This window comes from Globicephala melas, chromosome 8, assembly GCF_963455315.2.
Source record: "Globicephala melas chromosome 8, mGloMel1.2, whole genome shotgun sequence".
Lineage (NCBI taxonomy): Eukaryota > Metazoa > Chordata > Mammalia > Artiodactyla > Delphinidae > Globicephala > Globicephala melas.
In genome coordinates this window covers 54,900,287-54,924,556 of record NC_083321.1, presented here as the reverse complement: position 1 = coordinate 54,924,556, position 24,270 = coordinate 54,900,287, and the positions used below count along the sequence as shown (strand labels likewise).

Below are 24,270 nucleotides of genomic sequence, written 5' to 3'. Positions count from 1 at the left end.
CAAAGCCTAAAATATTTAATATATGGCCCTTTACAGAAGGGTTTTGCCTGCTCCAGTTCTAATGCCAAGTGAAACCAAGCAAGCTAGATTATGGAAGGTTTTGTGAGTCGTGCAGAATAATTTTGACTTGATTCTGTAGGTAGTGGAAAGTCACTAAATGATTTTAAATAGGAATAACATGGTCATGTTTGTATTACTGAGCTCTCTGCAACAACATAGAGGGTGGTTGAGAAGGAGGAAACTCAAGACCAGGAGAACAGCTGACACGGCAACGGGGTCTCAGCTCTTAGATGGATCATCCTGGAGAAAGTGGGCTCAGTAGCTAATTCTGTCCACAGTGGAGCTTGGTGCAATTAGAAGTAAGAGATCCCACCTAACTAGAATGAGGTTACTCTTTATGGCTTATCAAGTCCAAATGCTTGTCCAAAAAGTTTTTGTTTCCAGGGTCAGATTTTATAATCAGATTAGGTTTTGGAGATTAATAAAAGTGTTTGTTTATATGTGATTTCAAATTAGGTGGCAGTCTGAATATAGGCAGATGGGCAAATCAGATGGTTCCATCTCTCTTCTCTTGAGTCCTACTTAAAAATGAAATTGTGTCTGAGAAAGTACTTTAGAGGTTAATAAAGATATGTACAAATACAAGGTCTTATTTTTTATTGCTACTGCAATAAATATAGTTCACCTGTGCTCAGCAGGTGTAAGAGTGTGAACCACTCACTCAGAGTTGGTTTTTTTTTTTTTTTTTTTTTGCGGTACGCGGGCCTCTCACTGTTGTGACCGCTCCTGTTGCGGAGCACAGGATCTGGACGCGCAGGCTCAGCGGCCATGGCTCACGGGCCCAGCCGCTCCGCGGCATGTGGGATCTTCCCGGACCAGGGCACAAACGTATCTATGTGGAACCTAGAAAAATGGTACAGATGAACCGGTTTGCAGGGCAGAAATAGAGACACAGATGTAGAGAACAAACATATGGACACCAAGGGGGGAAAGTGGCGGGGGGTGGGGGTGGGGGTGGGATGAATTGGGAGATTGGGACTGACATATATACACTAATATGTATAAAGTAGATAACTAATAAGAACCTGCTGTATAAAAAAGTAAATTTAATTTTTTTTTAAAAAAAGAGAAGTTATATAAGGTAACAGGATCCATATCCTTATCTGTAAATTTGAGGTGTTAGGAGACAAAGCACAGTCCCCAGATATATTATCTGTGCAGATGCTAGATGAATGCTGAGGTCCCTCTCAACTCTAGTCAGTTATTCCATGAGTTACAATGCTTCCTCTTTACCATTGACCTAGTCTTCTGACCAACAGTCTTGGAAGATAATAATCCCTTGCATTGCCACATTATCACAGTTGACAAACTGCATTTGCTATATTTATTAATAACTAGGAAAATGAGGCCCAATGAGAGGCTCATAGTTGCACAAGTTAGTAGCAGAGTCAAGTGAACAAGACCTTCCAAGTTCTAGTTCAGTTACCTGCTTGTAACACCACCTTGAGGGAAAAGATTTACTACGTACCTGACGGAGAGAGGAGGAGAGCATCAGAGGGGATCTCTCACCTAGGCCACCCTCACTCCCAGTCCAGAGCAGAAGCCCCTTCTGCACCGTCCTGACTGATAATCATCCGCTGGACCACTTCCTTCCTCTCCTGTGGCCAGAGCTATGAGAAAGTTCATCTTTATGTTGAACTGGATTCTAACTCCTCATGGCCCCTCCCCATTACATGAAAATACTCACCCCACCCTAAAGTCATGGGCCTTAACTCTGCTTATATTAGCACAACAGGGTAGTGTGAAAACCCATCTCCCAGCTTTAACTTGCTCAGTCGCACAACAGCCACATGAGGCAGAAAAACATTAGTGTCGCCCTTTTCAGATGAGGACACAGAGACGCAGGCAAGGGGAGGTACTTGCCCAAGGTCTCATGCATGACAGGAGGAGACTCAGCCCAGCTCCCCAGACCTCAGAAGAAAGTGACGGTTTTCCCTCTCTCCAAGTCCCCTTCATGGGCTGGCCAGGCACACAGCCGCAGGTGACCTGGGGTCATCCTGCATTGGACAGCTGGCCTTGCCTCTCCAAGGTACAGAGGGCAGCCGAGTCCAGCCATGGACCTGCTGTGAGGGCAAAGCGTCCCCTTTTAACCCTTTCTGTATTGCAGGTCGCAGAGTAGAACAGAGAACATGGCCAGCTCTTCCCTCTGGCTGTGTGGCCCTGGGCTAGTCACTGCTCCTTTCTGAGCTTCAACTTCCTCCTATGTTGTAATAAAGATAAGAGCAAACATCCATTGAGGGCTTGCTATTCTAAACTAAGTTAATATATGCAAAGTGCTTACAGCAGAACTCAATCCTTCCAATAATCCTATGGGGTCTGTTCACAGAGGAGGAAACTGAAGCCTAGGAAGGTCAAGAAATTAACCTTAAAACACACACTGTTAGTTCTTAGGCAAGGAGGAGTTGGAACAAGTGCTAAATCCTACCCCCCAGTAGTTATGAGGATTAGAGATGGTGTTTGTGAAATATCTGGAATATTGCAAGACCTCAATAAACACACACTGCCTCCTGGCCACTCCCCTTTCCTATGCTATGCTCCCAATTCCTCCTTTATTCTTCCATTCTAGGACTTGCTACACACAGTTCAGTTCCTTTTGTACCTGTCCTGGCTCCCAGGACTGCAAATGCTCAGTAGATGCTGGCTGAATGATGACCGTTAGATTCACTTTTTGATACACTCTAGGGTCTTTGGTTATAATGTCCAGGCACCTTGAAAAATAGGGTCCCTGACTTGGCAGGAGGAAGTAGTGAGGACTTTGACACTTTGGCAAGGGACCCCAAGTGGCTGCAGCCACACATGGCCAAGGCACAGCAGGTGCTCAAAGCCAGCTCATGGGCCTGACTCTAAGGTGAAGCTCTTTTCCAGAATTCCAGAAGGAGAGGTGTGCCGTACTCTGTCCTGACAGTCTTCATCATGCACGGTGCTTTCCTCAATATGTTACTGCAGACAAACTGTTAGCAAGGTGCATTAGCCCAACATTACCTCCCCACCAGTCAGCTGGGAGAAGAATTTTCGTAAAATTGTATCCTAAACTATGAGTGGAAAAGAGCAGGTTTTCTAAAATAATAGATTAAGTGAAAACATTTAATTTTAATAGATTACTTAAGTAAACATTTGATTAATTCATTTCCAGCCCTAAAACATTTTTTGTTTGTTTGTTTTTGACTTTTACTAGGGAAAACACCACGCCGTGCACCTTGCGGGATCTTAGTTCCCCACCCAGGGATTGAACCTGCGCCCTTGGCAGTGAAGGCATGGAGTCCCAACCACTGGACTGCCAGGGAAGGGAAAACGTTCTTAAAATGTTTTCTCCTCAGGAAAATGGAGCTTCCTGTGTATTTAAACATCCAGGATGGCTGGGCAGTGTGTTTAGCCAGAGACCAGTAGGCTGGACATTGTGGTTTAGGTTCCGGGGCTGCTTCCAGGTCCACCTGTGACCAGGCTTCCAGCGCTCCAGCATCCACGAGTATAAAGTGAAGGGTTTGGAGATCTCTGAGGGAAGGCCTTTCCAGCCCTAGTTGTATAACTCCTTCTGAATCCATGTTTGGGTCACTAAGGATATTATTATCCTGCTCTACATCTCTCATTTTTAACCCAGCTCCAGAGTCACTGACTCAGAACTGGAAAACATGATGTCCTGCTTGCAGACAGGGCTGGGAGAGCTGACCCGGCATGGTGGGCAGGTCAGGAGTGCCCCATCAGCCCCATCAGCAGCCTCCTGGGCCTACCTTTACCTTTGAATAAATAGAATTTATTCAACAAGGGGGCTGACCTTTGTTAAGTCCTCCCCAGCTCAGACTTTGGGGGACTCCAGCTGAGCACAGGGCCCCTGTGTCCTGCTGTGTCAGTCTGCTTCTGTGTGTGCATCATAATCCCATCTCAGGCCAGTCCTTTCCCAGAAATGCTCCTGGCCCTGGCCCCGGCCCCAGGGATTGAGGGGGCGCTGTACGTGTGAGTGAGTGAGTGAGTGAGTGAGTGAGTGCACCAATTTGTAATTGGGGGAATAAATGAGCAATGTGAGTAAACAAGTGCAGAACAGACGGAGTAGCCCTGCGAAGGAGGGACAGGAAGGTCTGCGTGGCCAGGGTCATGCAGCCAGCAGGCTACAGACTGAGACTGCCTCCATGCCCACCTGGTGGATGAAAGATAAAATGTTGCTGACTCAGCAGCTGCTAGCTGGCTCCAATTATCAGGGATCTAAGGGCACAGGCTGCGCTCAGACAAGTTCTAGGAGTGGGGAGAGGAGGCAGGCAGGAAAGAAAGGACAAGGGCGTGAGGTCTTCTCAGGGGGTGCGATGAGGCAGGAGAGGTAGCCCTTGGTTCAGAAGGGCCCACTGAACTCAGGTGTCCCTGCTCTCAAGTTGCCATGTCTCAGGGTTGGGAGGTTATCTTGTCCAGCTGGGCCACTGCAGGTGGAAGTAGCAATGAAGAAGAGCGAAGTAGCACAAGCTGGGCTAGACTTCAAGCATCATTCAGTTTCCCCAGACTTCCCTCCCACCCTCAGGTGGGGAAACTGACACCGAGTGAGGCATTTTACTGGAATGGCCTCTGCGGAGCTGCCTGTGACATCACCCTCAGGGTATCTGAATGCCTCAAGTTGGAAAAACTGAACTGGTTCCAGATGGACTGGAGTCAAGGCCCCCAAGGGCCAGGCCAGGAACACCATGTGACTGTGGTGCCAGGGGTAAGCTGATCAAGTGCCCTGGGAAAGCCAGACTCCAAGTAACCCTGGCTGAGCTTGAGCCCAGGCAGCTACAGAAGGGACTCAGACCTAGGTTGTGACAAGTTTTCTAGTTTTAAAAATGATTTATATACACACACTCATGTCACCTGATGCCCATGGACCTCAGGCTGTTTGTCACTCCAGTTCTGACCTACTGGAGAACATAGGGGGTCAAGAGTCACTGAGCTCCTGCTGTGTACTTTGACCCCCCGCTGTGCCATGAGGGGTCAAGAGAAAACTGGACAAAGTCCCTGCCCTCCAGAACCAGACTCCCTCTGTCACTGGGGGGACTTCATGCACTGAGAGCCTGCAGTGTGTCTGTGCTGTGCTGGGCCTGGGGATGTAACAGGGCACGAAGGGGTCAAGGTGCCCCACTCAGACAGTTTATATCTAGTGAGAAGAAAGCTATGATGAACACATGCACAGATAAATATGATAATATCACATCATGACATGTACTAGGAAGAAAATAAAGTAAATTAATAAGCTAGAGCCTTGCTACTACAAGTGTCGTCTACAGACCAGAAGCATCCAATAACCAGAGAGCTCATCAGATATGCAGATTCTCAGGCCCTGCCCAGGACCTCCTGAATCTCTATTTCAGCGGGACCGGCGCGTCAGGAATTCACTCCAAGCATGGTAATTGCCCCAGGGAGAAAAGAAACATTTGAGATGTAAATGTTCTCAGCTTCTGGAAGCTCTGTCTTGCAGGCAGAGGGAACAGCCAGTGCTACCAATCATAAAATATTCTCCTTAAAGGCACAACTAACTCTCTAGGGAACCTTAAGCAAGTCATCTTACCTCTTTAGGCCTCAGTTTCCAACCGGGTAAATCGAGGAGTTGAACTCAATAGAGGCGCTTTCAAACTAAAAAAATACAATCCTCTGAATGAAGGATTCTGAGGCATCAAGAGTCAAATGATCCGGGGCTTCCCTAGTGGCGCAGTGGTTGAGAGTCCGCCTGCCGATGCAGGGGACGCAGGTTCTTGCGGGTCCGGGAGGATCCCACGTCCCGCGGAGCGGCTGGGCCCGTGAGCCATGGCCGCTGAGCCTGCGCGTCCGGAGCCTGGGCTCCGCAACGGGAGGGGCCACAACGGTGAGAGGCCCGCGTACCTCAAAAAAAAAAAAAAAAAAAAGAATCCGTCTGCCGATGCAGGGAACAAGGGTTCGAGCCCTGGTCTGAGAAGATCTCACATGCCACAGAGCAACTAAGCCCGTGCTCCACAACTACTGAGCCTGAGCTCTAGAGCCCGCGAGCCACAACTACTGAAGCCCTCACGCCTAGAGCCCGTGTTCCGCAAGAAGAGAAGCCACAACAGTGAGAAGCCCGCGCACCGCAACAAAGAGTAGCCCCCACTCACCACAACTAGAGAAAGCCCGCGCGCAGCAACGAAGACCCAATACAGCCAAAAATAAAAAAACAAATAAAAAAAAAATTACAAGAGTCAAATGACCAGCGAAGAAAGAGCTATTTGAGGGAGCAGCAGGGCCCTGGAGTCCTCAGGTTACCCTAAGAGGCCCAGGCCTTTTCTGTCCCTTGGGAATAGAAGTATCTCTGCTTGGGGAATCCACTGCAGACTCCACTGTTACAAAGGCTCCTTGTGAGTGGCTGACTGGCGTCAACCCAGGAAGCTGGCAGGTCTTCCTGACCAGCCTCCACTCTGGTCTTCCTCCCTATCATACCCCTCCCCCCATTCTGGGAAGACCCAGCCCTCTTCCAGCTCATGCAACTGGCCCCCGGGGCAGCCTACAGGCTTCTGAGCTTGCTGAGTAGTAAAGAGGGGGGTTGATAGGACAACAAAGTGCTCCCTAGTCATTCAGTCACAAAGGTCTGGATTATCAGAGCTGGATATACTCTAGCACTCCTGCAACTCAACCTCTACCTTATTGATGAGGAACCTGGGACTCCAAATTATATTTTCAACCATGTTTTGTTCACTCCCCTGGAAGGACTTCACCTGCCATATATATCATTTACTATAAAGCTATTATATTTTAAAATTCTGTGACCAGACAAAAGTAGTCACTCATATGGAAAACATGTCTGTCTCTCCTCTACCTGGGGTCCTTGAGGGCAAGAGACAGGTCTACCTCTTCCCTATGACCCCAGGAGCTCAGGAAATTTTCCTCGGTTTGTTGACTGAAAGGATGAATGAATGAAAATTGTGGGGACCTGTCTATCCTTGGTGTGCTTCCCAGATATTTCTTCACTCCTTCCTCTGTTTTCATTCCGTACACTTTTACTGGGCTCCCCCTAGGGAGCCTTAGGAGAGAGATCCAAAAACAATATTGCTATGATATAGCAAAGAGTGTTTTGCCTATGTTTTCTTCTGGGAGTTTTATGGTTTTAGGTCTTACATTTAGGTCTTTAATCCACTTTGAGTTTATTTTTGTATATGGTGTTATAGAATGTTCTAAGTTCATTCTTTTACATGTAGCTGTCCAGTTTCCCCAGCACCACTTATTGAAGAGATTGTCTTTTCTCCATTGCATATTCTTGCCTCCTTTGTCATAGATTAATTGACCATATTGTGTGGTTTTATTTCTGGGCTCTCTATTTTGTTCCATTGATCTATGCGTCTGTTTTTGTGCCAGCACCATACTGTTTTGATTATTGTAGCTTTAGGGTATAGTCTCAAGTCAGGGCACATGATAACTTCAGGACTGTTCTTCTTTCTCAATATTGCTTTGGCTATTCAGAATCTGTATCGGATCGTTTTTCCAACATCAGTTGCTCACTTCATGTCTTTGTGTCAAGTTTGGTAATTCTTGCAGTATTTCAAAATTTTCTTTTCTTTTTTTTTTGGCTGCACAGCGTGGCATGTGGGATCTTAGTTCCCTGATGAGGGATCAAACCTGTGCCCCCAACAGTGGAAGTGTGGAGTCTTAACCACTGGACCACCAAGGAAGTCACTCATTATTACTATATTTGTTGTGGTTATCTGTGGTCAGTGATCTTTCACGTTACTATTGCAATTTGTTTGGGGTATGACAAACTGTGCCCATATAGGATGGCAAACTTAATAGATATATGTTGCATGTGTTCTGACTGCTCTACCAAGCAGCCATTGCCCCATCTCTCTCCCTCTCTTCAGGCCATGCAGCAATATCGAAATCAGGCCAATTAATAACCCTACAGTGGCCTCTATGTGTTCAAGTGAAAGGAGGAGTTACACATTTCTCACTTTAAGTCAAAAGCTAGAAATGATTAAGCTTACTGAGGAAGGCATGTCGAAAGCTGGGATAGGCCAAAAGTTAAGCATCTTGTACCAGTTAGCCACGTTGTGACTGCAAAGGAAAAGTCCTTGAAAGAAATTAGAGGTACTACTCCAGTGAACACACAAATGATAAGAAAGCAAAACAGCCTTATTGCTGATATGGAGAAAGTTTTAGTGGTCTAGATAGAAGACTAAACCAGCCACAACATTCCTTTAAGTCAAAGGCCCTAACTCTCTTCAACTCTATGAAGACTGAAAGAGGTGAGGAAGCTGCAGAAGAATAGCTTGAAGCTAGCAGAGGTTGGCTCATGAGGTTTAAGGAAAGAAGTCATCTCCATAACATAGAAGGTGAAACAGCAAGGGCTGATATAGAAGCTGCAGCAAGTTATCCAGAAGATCTTGCTAAGGCATTTAAGGAAGATGGCTACATTAAACAACATGTTCAATATAGATGAAGCAGCCTAATATTGGAAAGAAATGCCATCTAGGACTTTCATAGTTAGAGAGAAGTCAATGCCTGGCTTCAAAACTTTAAAGGACAGGCTGACTCTCTTGCTAGGGGCTAATGCAGCTGGTTACTTTAAGTTGAAGTCAATGCTCATTTACCATTCCCAAAATCCTAGGGTCCTTAAGAAGTATGCTAAATCTACTCTGCCTGTGCTCTAATGTGGATGACAGCACATCTGCTGACAACATGGTTAACTGACTAATTTAAACGCACTGTTGAGACCTACTGCTCAGAAAAAGTGTTTCCTTTCAAAATATGACTGCTCATTGACAACGCACCTGGTCACCTGTGAGCTCTGATGGAGATCTACAAGATTGTTTTCATGCTTGCTAACGTGACATTCATTCTGTAGCCCATGAATCGGGGAATAATTTTGACTTTAAAGTCTTATTATTTAAGAAACACAGTTCCTAAGGTTATAGCTGCCACAAGTAGTGATGCCTCTGATGGATCTGGGCCAATTCAATTGAAAACCTTCTCAAAAGGATTCACCATTCTAGATGCCATTAAGAACATTCTTGGACTTCCCTGGTGGCGCAGTGGTTAAGAATCTGCCTGTCAATGCAGGGGATACGGGTTTGAGCCCTGGTCCGGGAATATCTCACATGCCGCGAAGCAACTAAGCCCGTGCGCCACAACTACTGAGCCTGTGCTCTAGAGCCTGCGAGCCACAACTACTGAAGCCCATGTGCCTAGAGCCTGTGCTCCACAGAAAGAGAAGCCACCGCAATGAGAAGCCCGTGCACCACAACAAAGAGTAGCCCCCACTTGCTGCAACTAGAGAAACCCACGCGCAGCAACAAAGACCCAATGCAGCCATAAATAAATAAATAGATAAATAAATAAATTTATTTTAAAAAAAGAACGAACATTCTTGATTCATAGGAAGACGTCAAAATATCAACATTAACAGGGGTTTGGAAGAAGTTGACTCCAGCTCTCATGGATGACTTTGAGGGGTTCAAGACTTCAGTGGAGGAAAAAACTGCAGATGTGGAAACAGCAAGAGAACTAGAATTAGAAGTGGGGCCTGATGGCTTCTCTTGTTGTGGAGCATGTGCTCTAGGCGGGCAGGCTCAGTAGTTGTGGCTCACTGGCTCTAGAGCGCAGGCTCAGTAGTTTTGGTGCCCGGGCTTAGTTTCTCTGCGGTGTGTAGGATCTTCCCAGATCAGGGGTTGAACCCATGTCCCCTTGCATTAGCAGGTGGATTCTTAACTTCTGGGCCACCGGGGAAGCCCCATACATATACTATATTAAAGTACACACATATAGCATACATTCTATATCTATATTTTAAATATAATAAATTACAATTTTCCTGATTTCATGCATCTATATATTATTTATGGTTACATATACAGTAAATAAAAACTTACATGGGGGATAGACATAGAGTCTGTCATACAGAGTGAAGTAAGTCAGAAAGAGAGACAAATACCGTATGCTAACACATATATATGGAATTTAAGAAAAAAAAATGTCATGATGAACCTAGGGGTGAAACAAGAATAAAGACACAGACTTACTAGAGAATGGACTTGAGGATATGGGGAGGGGGAAGGGTAAACTGTGACAAAGCGAGAGAGAGGCATGGACATATATACGCTACCAAACGTAAGGTAGATAGTTAGTGGGAAGCAGCCGCGTAGCACAGGGAGATCAGCTCGGTGCTTTGTGACGGCCTGGAGGGGTGGGATAGGGAGGGTGGGAGGGAGGGAGACGCAAGCGGGAAGAGATATGGGAACATATGTATATATATAACTGATTCATTTTGTTGTGAAGCTGAAACTAACATACCATTGTAAAGCAATTATACTCCAATAAAGATGTTAAAATGAAAAAAAAAAAATAATAAATTGCACAGCCAACCCCAAATGTAAGAACGAGTCCTATCATTCAGTCCTAGAGGGTCATAGACACACTGAATTTTTAAAGCAGATTCGAGACGATGAAATTTAGTCTTGATGATTCAAAGTATGAGGGCATAGGATCACATGACTTCCCTAAAAAAAAAAAAAAAAAAACTTACATGGGAATGAAAACGTCAACTTAAGGAGCCAGCTCTGGGAAGAAGGAGGGTGAAAGGGAGGAGTACATGGGTACTTTCTATTTGTTAGGTCTTATTTCTCGAGCTGAGTGATGGGTGCATGGATATTTATATATTCATTCTCTCATATTTGTGAATACATTCAGTAATTAGAACCAAAAAAAAAACAAAAACAAAAACGGAAAGTGGGAAATGTTTTCCAGGTAGAGGTACCAGCTTGAGCAAATGCCCAGAGACACTAAGTAGCAGGAATACCGGTGACTCCTCAGCATGCTGCACTCTCCCAAACGCCACTACCCCCACTTCCCACCTCAGCCCTTTTGCCCAGCCTCACCCTCCGCGGCTGACCTTTCTGACCATATCAGCCCCCTCCCCTATCGGATAGGCTCTCATCCCAGCGGCAAGTGTACACCTCTCGTTTGACCGTTCAATTCCCGAATGCCTGTCTCGCCTCAAAGCCTGCAGACTCCAGGAAGGCAGGGCGGCTTCCAGCCCCAAAGCTGGGTCGCAAGGCGGGGGGGGGGGGGGGGGCGGCCGCTGCAGCTTCGGTCAGCAGGCGGCGCTGCAGGGCAGGCCAGGACCGGTGCTCCGCCCGCGCCGCCGCCGCCGCCCGAGCCAGCTATTGCGTCCCTGAGCCCCCGCCAGCGCGACGAGACACGTCGCCAGCGGAAACACACGAGTTTCCAAGCGGTAATTGTCCGTCTCGCTTTGATAAAAAGGGTTGGCCGATGCGGGAGACAGTGGGAGGAAAATCCTCTCATCGTTTTTAAGACCGCATTCACCAGATAGGCGTCATTAAGGTTTCGTAGCTGTTTATTAAAGAAAGGGGTTTGACTCAGCAGCTGGAAAGCACGGAGCCGATTTCTTTCTTTCCTACCACTGCCCTTTCGAACCGATTCTGCGGACTTATGCTTTACTTTTCCCGGATGAAATCTCGGCAGGTCCCCTAGCTTTCCGAGAGCCTCCCGTTTATTGTCAGGCACTCTACGTGCAGGCCAGTGTTAAAGCAAAACTGCCCCTGTTCTGGCCACCTCTGGCTGGGACACCTGCTGGCTGGGGAGGGGCCTGGGCAGCCTCTCTCGCCTCGCTTTTCTGCTCCTCCTGCCCCTGCCCCGGCTGCCTCTGGCACTCCAGAGCTGGGGGGAGGGGTGGGGTAGTCTCAGCCAGGAAGGTCTACCTACGATAGAGCCCTCTGGTCTTGGCAGGTTCCAGATACTGACATTTTCTCTCAGGAACACTTCTGATAGGCTCCTGGGAGACCTACCACACCATTCGGCTACAGTACCCCTAAAAAAAGGGGGTGCTTCCTCTTTGGGGCTGTTTACAGCCCCTTGGCTTCTGCATTCCTCCTCACACTTCCAGCCTCATTCTGCGGGAGTCCCCTCTCCCCTGAGCGGAAGCTCTCTTCCACGGGGTGCTTTCCAAGAAGGTCTCATCCTTCTCCTTACTGTGGGATCTACAGGTGCCCTAAGAGAAACACACAGCTGGAAGTACAGCCCCCTGACTAGAAGCGCTCCCCCCCCCCCACTCACCAGATTCCAGACCTCACAGCCCCACCTCCAAGGCTCCCCAAACAGTTCTCCCAAAGCCTCTCTCCCCTGGTTCGAGGTGACGGGGGAGAGCTCCTTCCCCTCCCTGGTAAGGTGTGGTTGGGGGACAGGCAGAGTGAATGCACTGACAACTCTCTCGGAAGAGTCTTCTCTCCGGCGGTTCCTGGGGGATGTTGACTTTCTCTCCGTGGCAGTCAGGTTAGCTGAGCAATGGCTTTTAGTCCTGCCCTCTCTCCTGCTCCGGAGTTCTGCATGGGTGGTTCAGCCTCTCACTTTAAGTTTAGCAGGTCTGGCCTTTGGGGCCTCAGCTGAAATTCCGAGGTGAATGGGAAAGTCTTTGTTTACATCTTATTAGTTTCCAGCCTTTGCCTGAGAGCAATGTCTCTAACCTCAACCCAGAAAAGACCTCGCCAGAGGAGCCACCCAAAATACAAATCTGTCACTCCCCTGGTAAAACTTTTCACTCTCCAGCTACTCCCAGCAGGCAAGCTGCATTTCAGCTCCTGAGCTTTACAGACGCTTCCAGAACCTCACGCTTTCTCTCGCAACTTTGCCTTTCCTTCCACCAGAGGAGTTCTAGCTCCACTTCTCCACTTGGCTGATTCCTTGAGGTCTTTGAAGACCAGAGTCAAAATGTCACCTCCTCCAGAAAGCCTTCCACTACCTCCACTGTGCTTCCACAGCCCTTGCCACAAATAGTGTTTTGTTATGATTACCTGGATCTGTATCTGTCTCCCCACTCGATCCTGAGCTCTTTGAGAACAAGGATGGTATTTGTTTTGCTGAGTGTTTAAATTTTTTATATGAAAAACACCAAAAAGAAAGTAAAAATCACCTATAATCCCAGCACTTTTTTAAAATTGAAGTAGAGTTGATTTACAATGTTGTGTTAATTTCTGCTGTACAGCAAAGTGATTAAGTTATACATATATATACATTCTTTTTTTTAAAATTAATTAATTAATTTGTTTATTTTTGGCTGCGTTGGGTCTTTGTTGCTGTGCGCAGGCTTTCTGTACTTGAGGCGAGCGGGGGCTACTCTTCGTTACAGTGTACAGGCTTCTCATTGTGGTGGCTTCTCTTGTGGAGCACAGGCTCCAGGCATGCGGGGCTCAGCAGTTGTGGCACACGGGCTCTAGAGCACAGGCTCAGTAGTTGTAGCACACGGACTTAGCTGCTCCGTGGCATGTGGGATCTTCCCAGGCCAGGGCTCGAACCCGTGTCCCTGCATTGGCAGGTGGACGCTCAACCACTGCGCCACCAGGGGAGCCCCACATTCTTTTTTTAAATACTCTTTTCCATTATAGTTTATCATAGGATACTGAATATAGTTCTCTGTGCTATACAGTAGGACCTTGTTGTTTATCCATTCCATATAACAGCTTACATCTGCTACCCCCAACCTCCCACTCCATCCCTCCTCTGACCCCCTCCCTCCTAGCAACCACAAGTCTGTTCTCCATGTCCATGAATCTGTTTCTGTTTCATAGATAGGTTCATTTGTGTCATATTTTAGATTCCACATATAAGTGATACCATATGGTATTTGTCTGTCTCTTTCTGACTTACTTCACTTAGTATGATAATCTCTAGTTGCATCCATGTTGTTGCAAATGGCATTATTTCATTCTTTTTTATGGCTGAGTAATATTCCATTGTATATACGTACCACATCTTCTTTATCCATTCCTCTGTTGATGGACTTTTAGGTTGTTTCCATGTCTTCGCTATTGTGAATAGTGCTGCTATGAACATAGGGGTGCATGTGTCTTTTTGGATTAGAGTTTTGTCTGGATATATGCCCAGGAGTGGGATTGCTGGGTCATATGGTAGCTCTATTTTTAGTTTTCCGAGGAACCTCCATAACTGTTTTCCATAGTGGCTGTACCAACTTAGAATCCCACCAACAGTGCAGGAGGGTTCCCTTTTATTCACATCCTCTCCAGCATTTGTTATTTGTAGAGTTTTTAGTGATGCCCATTCTGACCAGTGCCCAGCACTTATTTTGGATATCACAGAAAGGACAAAGAATCTTCCTTCTCCTGTATGTCCCACCAATCTCACCTCTAGTGACAAACACTTTTAAGAGGGTGATATGATTCTTTACTGACTTTTTCTGGCACACAAATGCGTGCGCGTGCACGCGCACACACACACACACACACACAATTTTATAATCATCTTCATCTACAATTTCCATTTTCACTTAACAGTCTATCTTGGGTATCTTTCCATATTACTGCATATGATTCTACCTCATTCATTTTTTTAAACTTGTGTGTATTTAATTTATTTATTTATATATATAAAACAAAAAATTTGCCATTTTAACTATTTTTAAGTGTACAATTTAGTGGCATTAATTACATTCACAATACTGAGCAACCATCACCACTATATTTCCAAAATTTTTTCATCATCCCGAACAGAAACTCTGTACCCATTAAGCAATAACTCCCCATGCTTCCCTGCCCCTCCCCTCATAACACCTGGTAACCTCTAATGTACTTTCTGTCTCTATGAATTCCCCATTTAAAAAAAATATTATTTATCTATTTGGCTGCATGGGTCTTAGTTGCAGCATACAGGATCTTTAGTTGAGGTGTGTGGGATCTTTAGTTGTGGCATGCGGGATCTAGTTCCCTGATGAGGGATTGAACCTGGGCCCCCTGCATTGGGAGCGTGGGGTCTTAACGACTGGAGCACCAGGGAAGTCCCAAATGCCCCATTTTTAAAAAATGACTGAATATTACTCTACAGTAGGAAACATGATCATCTATTTAGCCATTCTCTACTAATAGACATTTAGGGTGTTCCCAAGTTTGGATAACAAACAATGCTACAACGAATATCCTCATGCAGAAAGTTGAGGAGTGGGGTTGCTGAGACATAGGGTGTGTGCATTCAAAAACCTAACAGGTACTTATCAGCCTGGGCATCACATTCTGCATGAAGGTTTCTGACCCCCATTCCCAGATATTCTGGTTTAATAAGAATGCACGTGGGCCCAGCAACCTGAATTTTTATAAAATCCTACCTGATCATTGTGATGGGAGAACACACAACGAGAAACATGGCCATGGGGCCTGGATCTGCTGTGTTCCTGGGTCCCCAGCATCTGCCCTCAGAGAGCGGGTTTCTTCCCTGGCGCTACATCATAAACTGATGTCCCTACACACAGCCTGCCGTCAATACACCAAGGCTGCCCTGAGGAGTCATCGGGCACAGTGTGCTGGCCCTTGGGGGGACAAAGCCTCTAAGGAAATCTTGATGCATCGTGTGTCTCCCAACCTGGAAGCCCTGAGTCACCCTGGTGTACCGTGCAGCTCCCAATTTTGTGATCTGTTAGCTTTGCCTTTTGTGGGAGTCAAACTCACCTCTCATTCAAATCAAGGCCCATGAAGGAAAAGGCTGCCTTATCTCCCTGGGGAAATTATGACTCACACAACAGGAGTGGTGGGTGGAGGACAGAGGGGAGAGAAGAGAAAACAGACAGAAACAAGGCTGAATTCCGGGGCGGGGGGAATTAAAAGGTGAAGGAAAAAGAGTAGAGAGGAAGGGAAAGCAAAAAGACCAGAGTTAGAGGGAAGACCCAGAAAGGAAAGAGAGAGAGAAAAGGGAGGGGGGAGCAAGAAGGAAGAGAAGACGGGAGAAAGAAAAGACAGCACGGAGCAGGACGTGGGGTGAGTTCCTTAGCTGGTATTTTGGATCACTCAAGAATAAGATGCTTATCAGATCTCAGGAAGACTCTGATGGTGGAGGTGGCCTGGCTTGGTTCTCAGGCCCTGCCTGTAAGCCAGCTCACGTTTTCAGCCTCGCCCGCAGCCCCCTGGGGGTTGGTGGGTGGGGTCAGACTCTGAACAGGGGCAAAAATACACTAAGGACCTGCCATACCCTGTGTGCCTGGATGGTGGGCACAGCCTTCCTAGTCATTTGGCAACAAGGAAGAGATCCTCAAAAAAGGTGCATACTCCTTGCTCAGTGTCTTAGCTAGAAAGGATGCTCCTTGCAGGGCTAGTTACAGTAAAGGAGAAAAAAGAAAGAAAGAAGGCAGAAATGAAGTGTGGCTTAATACAGCGGTCCCCAACCCCCAGGCCGCGGACTGATACCAGGCCATGGCCTGTTAGGAATCAGACTGCACAGCAGATGAGCGGTGGGGTGAGCAGGTGAAGCTTCATCTGTCGCTCCCCATTGCTCCCCGTCATTCGCATTACTGCCTGAACCAAATTGTCTTCCACGAAACCGGTCCCTGGTGCCAAAAAGGTTGGGGACCGATGGCTTAATAGATTTATGATACATTCTTACAACGCACTGTGATGTAGCCATTACAAATGGTGTATAGAAGAGCCCTTAATAAAATGGGAGAAATCCTCACAATACTAGATGGAAAAAAAAAATGTTCAAATTAATCTTTAAAATGGTACGATTTGGATTTCCCTGGTGGTCCAGTGGTTAAGACTCCACGCTTCCACTGCAGGGGACACAGGTTTGATCCCTGGTCGGGGAAGTTCCACAGGCTGTGGGGTACGGCCAAAAAGAAAGAAAAGGTATGATTCAAACATTGTTAGTGGGGCTCCCCTGGTGGCGCAGTGGTTGAGAGTCCGCTTGCCGATGCAGGGGACATGGGTTTTGTGCCCCGGCCCGGGAAGATCCCACATGCCGTGGAGCGGCTGGGCCCATGAGCCGTGGCCGCTGAGCCTGCATGTCCGGAGCCCGTGCTCCACAACGGGAGAGGCCACAACAGTGAGAGGCCCGCATACCACCAAAAAAAAAAAAAAAGTTGTTAGTGGATATGTGTGTAATGGGGGTGGCATTGCCTCTGCCCAGCTCAAAGTCTTCTCCAAGTTCAGTTCAACCCTGTGCTAAGAGGTAGTCATTTTGTTTTTGTTTTTGGCAATGTGATGTCTAGACTCTACCCCTTCCCCACTAGCCCCATGCTCTCCCTTTAGGGGAAATTCCCATTCAAGTCTTGCCAGGGTAGGTAACTGCTAGTCCCTGCTCCCGCTGCAGAAGCCCGAATGATTGACTTCTTCTTCTACCTGCCCCTGGTATAGCCAGGGGCCTGCCTGTGACCACAGCAGCAGAAGCCACTCAGTTCTGCAGTGTAATCCTAGTCAGGCTCCTGCCACTGGGCCCCCTGAGCTCCTGGTGCCCATCCCCTAGGAACGCTGATAATTGTGGAAATTTCCTTTTGGTTTAAAGAGCTGGCCTTGGCCTCTGCTACTGGCCACCAGAAGCCTGGTCTGACACTTTCACTGTGTTCAGCTGCAGGAAGTTCTGCTACCACCACCCACTTGGTGGGCAGGGCCTCTCCCTTCCTTGGGTTAGGGTGGCTTGGGGCTGTGTGAGAAGGTGTCCATTTGGGGTAATCAACTGTGGTCTGCACACTGGGTCTGGGCAGCCAGTGAACAAGGAGGTGGATGGGATGCAGTTAATTCCTCTCCAGGAACCCAAGGAGGATGAGCTGGCAGAGGTCCTGAGTACAGGCCATGGGACATGCTCTTCTCAGTGACAATGGGTAAACAGTAACTAGCCCCACATGGTGCCTGGGCACCTAAAAACTGACCCTGCAAGACAACAGCTGCCAGCATGACCTGAAAAAGAGGGTCTGGGGAGGAGTTGGGAGGGCAACCAAGCTCTCACTCAGACTAGTCCAGAGAGAGGCCTTTGGGGCTCCAAGTGATGGCTCAGAGAGGGAGGAGCTGCCCACCAGGAGCGGGAACCCAAGGATTCTGGAGGTCCCAGGACTTGGGGCACTGCCCACGTCAGCTATGTTGACCTATACTATCTTTGCTGGGCAGGATTCAGTCAGAAACCCTTAGATGAAAAGGGTCTCTGGGTGGGACTTCCCTGGTGGCGCAGTGGTTAAGAATCCGCCTGCCAATGCAGGGGACATGGGTTCGAGCCCTGGTCCGGGGAGATGCCACATGCTGTGGAGCAACTAAGCCCATGAGCCACAACTACTGAGCCTGCACTTTAGAGTCTGCAAGCCACAACCACTGAGGCTGTGTGCCACAACTACTGAAGTCCGTGCGCCTAGAGCCCATGCTCTGCAACAAGAGAAGCAACTGCAATGAGAAGCCCGCGTGCCGCAATGAAGAGTAGCCCCCGCTCACTGCAACTAGAGAAAGCCCGTGTGCAGCAACAAAGACCCAATGCAGCCAAAAATAAAAAGAAAGAAAAGGGTCTCTGGGTATGTGTTGGGGAGTATTCAGAGAGAACAGCTGGAAAGATGATCCCTGTTTCACAGCTGGTCTGGTAGGGGGAGCCAGGGGCAAGAGTGGGTGGCAATGATTTTTTAAAAAAACTTTTAATTGAAGTATAACTTAAATACAGAGGAATGCACCCAGTAACTGTCACAAGATGTGAACACACCTGTGTAACCATTACCCAGGCCAAGAACAAAAACATTACTCAGGGTCTCAGAAGCCCCCCATTTGGGTAGCAATGGTTTTAGAGAGGAAAGTGGGCAGGGTCTGAGAGCAAAGGAGGAAGGAAGGAAAAGATCCTCCCAGGTGCCGCCTGACTGACAAGTGAACTGGCCTGCAGCAGGGCTCCGGGACACAACACACACCCAGAAGTTCAGGGTCGTCCCTTGGGAACTTGGTGAGCCATGGGCAGCCCTGCAAAGAAAGGCAAGCAACAGGGTGTTTGGAGAAGATCACAGACCACGTAGGACTGGGCTGAGAGCCTGAGGGCAAACAGGAAAGGTGATTGCTTCTGGGCTGGGCTGGGAGGGTCTAGGAATGTTTGGTCCCAGGGTAGTGGCTGCAGCAGCCACTATTTGCTCCCTGCAGTTTGTTTGTCCAAGAATGATTCATGTGAGTTCCACTGATCAGCGCCTCCTCCTCCTTGCCCCACTGTGAGCTCCCGTGCCAAGGGCAGAGGGGCATGGGGGACAAGCACAGCTGCGACATCAGGGAGACCTGCGTTTGAACCCCGGCTCTAGGCTGTGTGACTCTGGAAAAGTCACATTCCCTCTCTAACTTCGGTCAGCAAAATGGGACAACAACCTGTGCCTTGTAAGATAGTTGTGAAGAAGAAACGAGAAAAACCACATAAAATGCCTGACACTGGGCAGGCCCTTAATAAATGCTTGCTCCTTTTCTTCGCCCTTTTTTCATTTAACAAATATTTATCTGGGGCCTGGTATAGAGCAGGCAGCTGTGCTAGGCACTAGGAAAAGAGTGGTGAACAAAACAAGTACGGAGACTGGCTGCCCTCATGGAGCTTAGAATCTAAGCAGTGGGACAGACATTAAATAAATAAATACACATCGTGAAGGAGAAGCACAATGTATTATGAAAAAGAATATCAGTGGTGACTTCCTTCCAGTAGAGTGGTCAGGGAAGGCCTATTGGGAGAGGTGACACACATAAACTGAGACCTAAAGGATAAGAATGAACCAGGCATTTTGGAAAGCAGGACCCAGAGTGGCAAAAAGGCACAGGTTTAGGAGCCAGATGTGGATGGGTTTCAAATCTTGGGTCCACTACTTACTCAGCTGTGGGACTTTAGGTGAGTCCCTTTACCAGTTAAGGTCTCAGTTTTATCTTCTATAAAATGTGGTTAAAAACACTTACTTTATAGAATTGTGACGATGAAACCCAACTATGTATATCAAGTGCCCTGCCTGGAGTCTCTCAGTAAAAATCAGTTCCCTTCCTCTACCAGCTCTCGATTAATTGTCGAGAGACTGGCACAGAGATGATGCACACACACGTTCAAACACACACACACACACACGTGCATGCGCAGTACATACACCATCAAGAACACACAGAGGCAGGACACAGGTGCCTCCTCAAGCTGGGGGTTCGAGGAGAGGTTCATGAAAAGACTCTACAGAGATAAGGCAGGGATTGGGGAGAGAAGCAAGAAATAGTGCAGTCCTTCAGGGCAGCTAACTGTGGGGACCTAAAAGGGTGAGGAAGACAGTGGTTACCAGAACCAAAGAGAATAGCTGTGTGAAGCGGGCGCCTGAGGGACGCAGCTGACTTACCGGGACTGGGCAGGGAGATGCCCAGGGAATAGAGTCTGATCTCAGCCTCCTCTTTCCCTCTGATCTCCCGCTAGGCCTCGCGTTGGCCAAATTCAGACGGAAGCTGGAGGGCATGGGAGCCTGCACCTATAGCCCATTAGGATCAGCCTCCCAGGGTGGAGAGCCAGTGGGGGGAAGGGTGGAGAGGATCTGGAGGGACAACTGGCAGAGCCACAGTACAGAACCCTCCACCTTTGGGCCCCTTTAGAATGTAAGTGACAGATATATCCAATGTAAAATGACTTACATCAAAAGGGAATAACATCAGGTCACCTAACTAGAAACTCCAGTGGTAGGGCCTTCGCCATAGCTTGATCAGTGCTCAAACGATGGCCAGGAACAGGTATCTCGTCTCTCAATTCTATTTGCCTTCATATGTCAGCTTCATTCTCAAGCTGTAATGTAGTGGCAAGATGAGAGTGGCAGTAGAGAGTAAAGGAGGGGTGGTCCCCAGAGGAAAACTGTAGTTCTGTATAAAGAAGGAGGGAGAACAGAAGCTGGGTGGAAACATTACACATGTCCACTATAGTTTATGTCAGGGTGCTCATAAACTCAGGTGACAGGGATTGCTACTGGGGCCAGGGTGAGCAGTCTCCTCTGTTTGAGTGTGGCCTGTTAGGGAAATGTAGATGTCTCTGGGCCACCCGTTCCCACCTGTCACTAAAGGGACCTGAAGATTACCTAGCCTAGTGACCCCATTTGCGAGGTAGCAAAAGGTTTTACACAAGAGCATGCAGTTAATGTCAAGGCCAGGACTTAAACCCAGGCCACACAATCTGTCCTCCATACCTGACTTCTTTTTTAATTTTTTTAAATTTATTTTTTATTTTATTTTTTTGGCTATGCCGCATGGCTTGTGGGATCTTAGTTCCCTGACCAGGGATCAAACCCATGCCTCTTGCAGTGGAAACACAGAGTCCTAACCACTGGACTGCCAGGAAAGTCCCATGACTTCTTTTTTATTTTTTTTAAGTTTTAGTTTTATATTTATTTATTTATTTTTATTTGGTTGTGCCGGGTCTTAGTTGTGGCAGGCAGCCTCCTTAGTTGCAGCTCAAGGGCTCCTTAGCTGTGGCATGCAAACTCTTAGTTGCGGCATGCATGTGGGATCTAGTTCCCTGACCAGGGATCAAACCAGGCCCCCTGCATCAGGAGCGTGGAGACTTATCCACTGTGCCACCAGGGAAGTCCCATGACTTCTTTTTTAAAAAAGAAATAAGAAAGACCCCTAGAGAGTGTTTGGAAAAGAAAGACAGGAAGGAATAAGGAAAGAAAGAAAGGAAGGGAGAGAGGGAGGGAGGGAGGGCGGGAGAAACACATGCTCTTGTCCAACTCCCAGTACCTGATGCCACGATTGACACATAGTAGGCCCTCAGATATCTATGTCCCCCATCTCTAAAGGGGAACAGCACTACCTGCTATTTGTTCTGAAGGTGAAATGGAACAAAACTCTCCAAAGCACCTGGCCCAAAGTCAGACCAGTCTCGTTCGGTCCTGGACCATTCTATAAAGACCTGGATATTTCTCAAACAAGCATGGAGCAGAGGGAAGGGAAGAGGGTTCTTGTGGGTTGGCAGGGGTCTCCCCCACTGTGTAACTCACAAAGGGAGTCTTGTGTGGGAGTGGTGGCAGGATGCTTCAAGCGACAGCTGGGCCCAGGGCTGCCAGGCCTGGGCTGGGCTGGGCTGGGCTGGGCACTCTGCCACAGGCAGCCCTCTGAGGGCCCTTTCATCTGAGTCCCAGCTGCCACTTTGCTGGCTGGCCCAAAGCCCAGCAGCCTGGAGAGGAGAGGGGCTGGCAGCTTTGTCTCAGGAAGAAGAACAAAGAGTAGGGTGCGTGGGAGGAGGGCAGAGGGAAGCAGTGCTTGCTCTTGGATTCAGGCCAAAGGGAAACAAGATCCAGTTTTAGGCAACACCAAGGGACTGTTTGAATTCTTTTGTTGCCATAGCATCAAGCCAGACAGTTTCCCAGAGACCATCTCAAACAATATCCCAACCCCCACCACGTTACAGGTGAAGAACCGAGGCCCAGAGAGGGAGACGGATTTGGCCAAGATTACACACGAATGGTAGAGCCAGAACTGGAACCCCAGTCGGTCTCTTGTCTCCCGGTGCTGAAGGACTCTTAAAGAGGCACTTCATCTCTGGGACCCTTGGGGTCCTCATACATAAAATGGAGGTGCTAATTCCTATTTTGAATGGTGAGGGTCAAATGTGCTAATGGATATAAAAGGAAGAGGGCCATTTGACTTGGGTCTTGAAAGCTGTGTAGGAGTTTTCCAGAGAGAAGAAGCTGGTAGGGAAAGGCATTTTGAGCACAAGGAACAACATAAACAAAAGCAAGAAAGCATAGGAGTGCAGGTTGTTTCAGGGCAGCTGGAGCTGGGGGAGAAACAGGAAATGGCGCCCAGGGTTCTTGGTGCTGTCAGAAGTGCCCACTGTCCCTCCAACTGTCCGGCCCTCCTTTCTGGGGTGATGACTCTTCAGAACTCAGCGTCCCCATGGAATCATCCTGGCCCATGTGGCTGATCAACCCTCTGGGAGGAGTCAGACAATGCAAGGGGAAGGGGGGACACGTGCCGCGTGGAGCCGGCCCATGGGAAGCTCCCTAACCCAGATGCAGCGGGCAGGGAAGCCTGCTTTGAGGAGATCACAGCTGCCTCCCCATAGCTCAATCCCATTTGCAAGTCATAATGTTCAAGGTACACACCTTGCCCAGTGTCTTAATCTATTCAGGCTGTTATAACAAAAATACTGTAAATTGGGTGGTTTATAAACAACAAACATTTTTTTCTCACCATTCTGGAGGTTAGGAAGTGCAAGATCATAGTGCTGGTAGATTCGGTGTCTAATGAAACCCGCTTTCTGGTTCATAGATGGCCATCTTCTTGCTATGTCCTCATACGGTGGAAGGAAGGGGCTAGAGAGCTCTCTGGGGGTCTCATTTTTTATAAGAGCACTAATACCATTCTTCAGGGCTTCACCCTCATGACTTAATCACCTCCCAAATGCCCCATCTCCTAACATCACATTGATGGTTAGGTTTCAACATGAATTTTGGGGGGACACAAACATTCAGATCATAGCAGCCAGATACAAAGCAATTCTTTCCAGTCACAGAAAAAGAATTTTGGAGTGAGAAAGACATGGAGTTTAAGCTTGGTTCTGCCAATTACCAGCTGTGTGGCTTTTTGCCATTCACTGAACTTCTCTGAGCCTCGGTTCCCTCACCTGTACAGTAAGTCTAATTGCTTGGAAGAATTGATACAAGAGTCTGTGTTCAGTGCAGGTGTTCAACACATGATCATTTTCCTTTCATTTTCCTCCTTTTCTTGGCACAGGTGACCCCTCTGCTGGGAGGAAACCCGCGCAGGCTTCTCTCAACTAATCTCTCCCCCCTTCAAGACCCAGCTTATGTGCCACTGCTTCCATGAAGCCTTTCCAGGCCCCTCAAACTGAAAAGCTAACTTCCTTTTGTAATACCTTCTTCTTGTGTTATGTTATTGCCTTTTCTTTTTCTTTCTTTTGCTCTTTTATACTTTTTCATGTTCACTGCAACTAGTGACATAATACAAACATGTATTAAGAAAAACATTTCTTAATCAATAATTTCCCCTCTTCATTTCTATCCCGTCCTACTGAATAACCAATGGTAACACCCACTGTGTATCATTCTACACTTTTCTGAGTATACGCTCAGATAAATAGATATAAATTTATATGAGGAGGTTTATGTTTGTCTTTACTGAATTTCCGTAGTAAACACTGCTATTTATTTTTAATTGCTTAATAAATCATGGATGAGTGAACAGATGTAGATCTACCTCACTCTTTTAAATAGCTGCATAGAATTCCACGGCATGGACAAACCATGGTTTATTCAACCATATGTCTACATTTCTAATTTTTGCCATCACAAACAAAACAGTAATACACATATTTGTTCATATATCCTTTCAGAGAAGTGCTTTTAGTTCTATTAGATAGATTCTCAAAAGTGGAAATATTGGGTCAAATGATATCTGTATTTTTTAAAAAATTTTAGTAGCTATGGCCGTATTGCTTTCCAAAAAAGATCACAGCAGTTCACATCCAATCAGTGAAGTTTGAGTTCTTTTCTTACAT

The 24,270-nt window shown here is 47.4% G+C and overlaps 1 long non-coding RNA gene across 1 annotated transcript in view; it reads right to left on the bottom strand.

Annotated features, from left to right (window-relative positions):
- Positions 1-707: 707 nt before the first annotated feature.
- The window catches only part of LOC132597693 (uncharacterized), a 41,199-nt gene continuing 17,636 nt past the window's right edge, over positions 708-24,270 (bottom strand). Inside the window, exons 2-3 of the long non-coding RNA XR_009564925.1 lie at positions 1,529-1,670; positions 708-903 (exon numbers count right to left, since the gene is read on the bottom strand). This is a non-coding gene — a long non-coding RNA (uncharacterized lncRNA). The remainder of the gene's footprint in view (positions 904-1,528; positions 1,671-24,270) is intronic.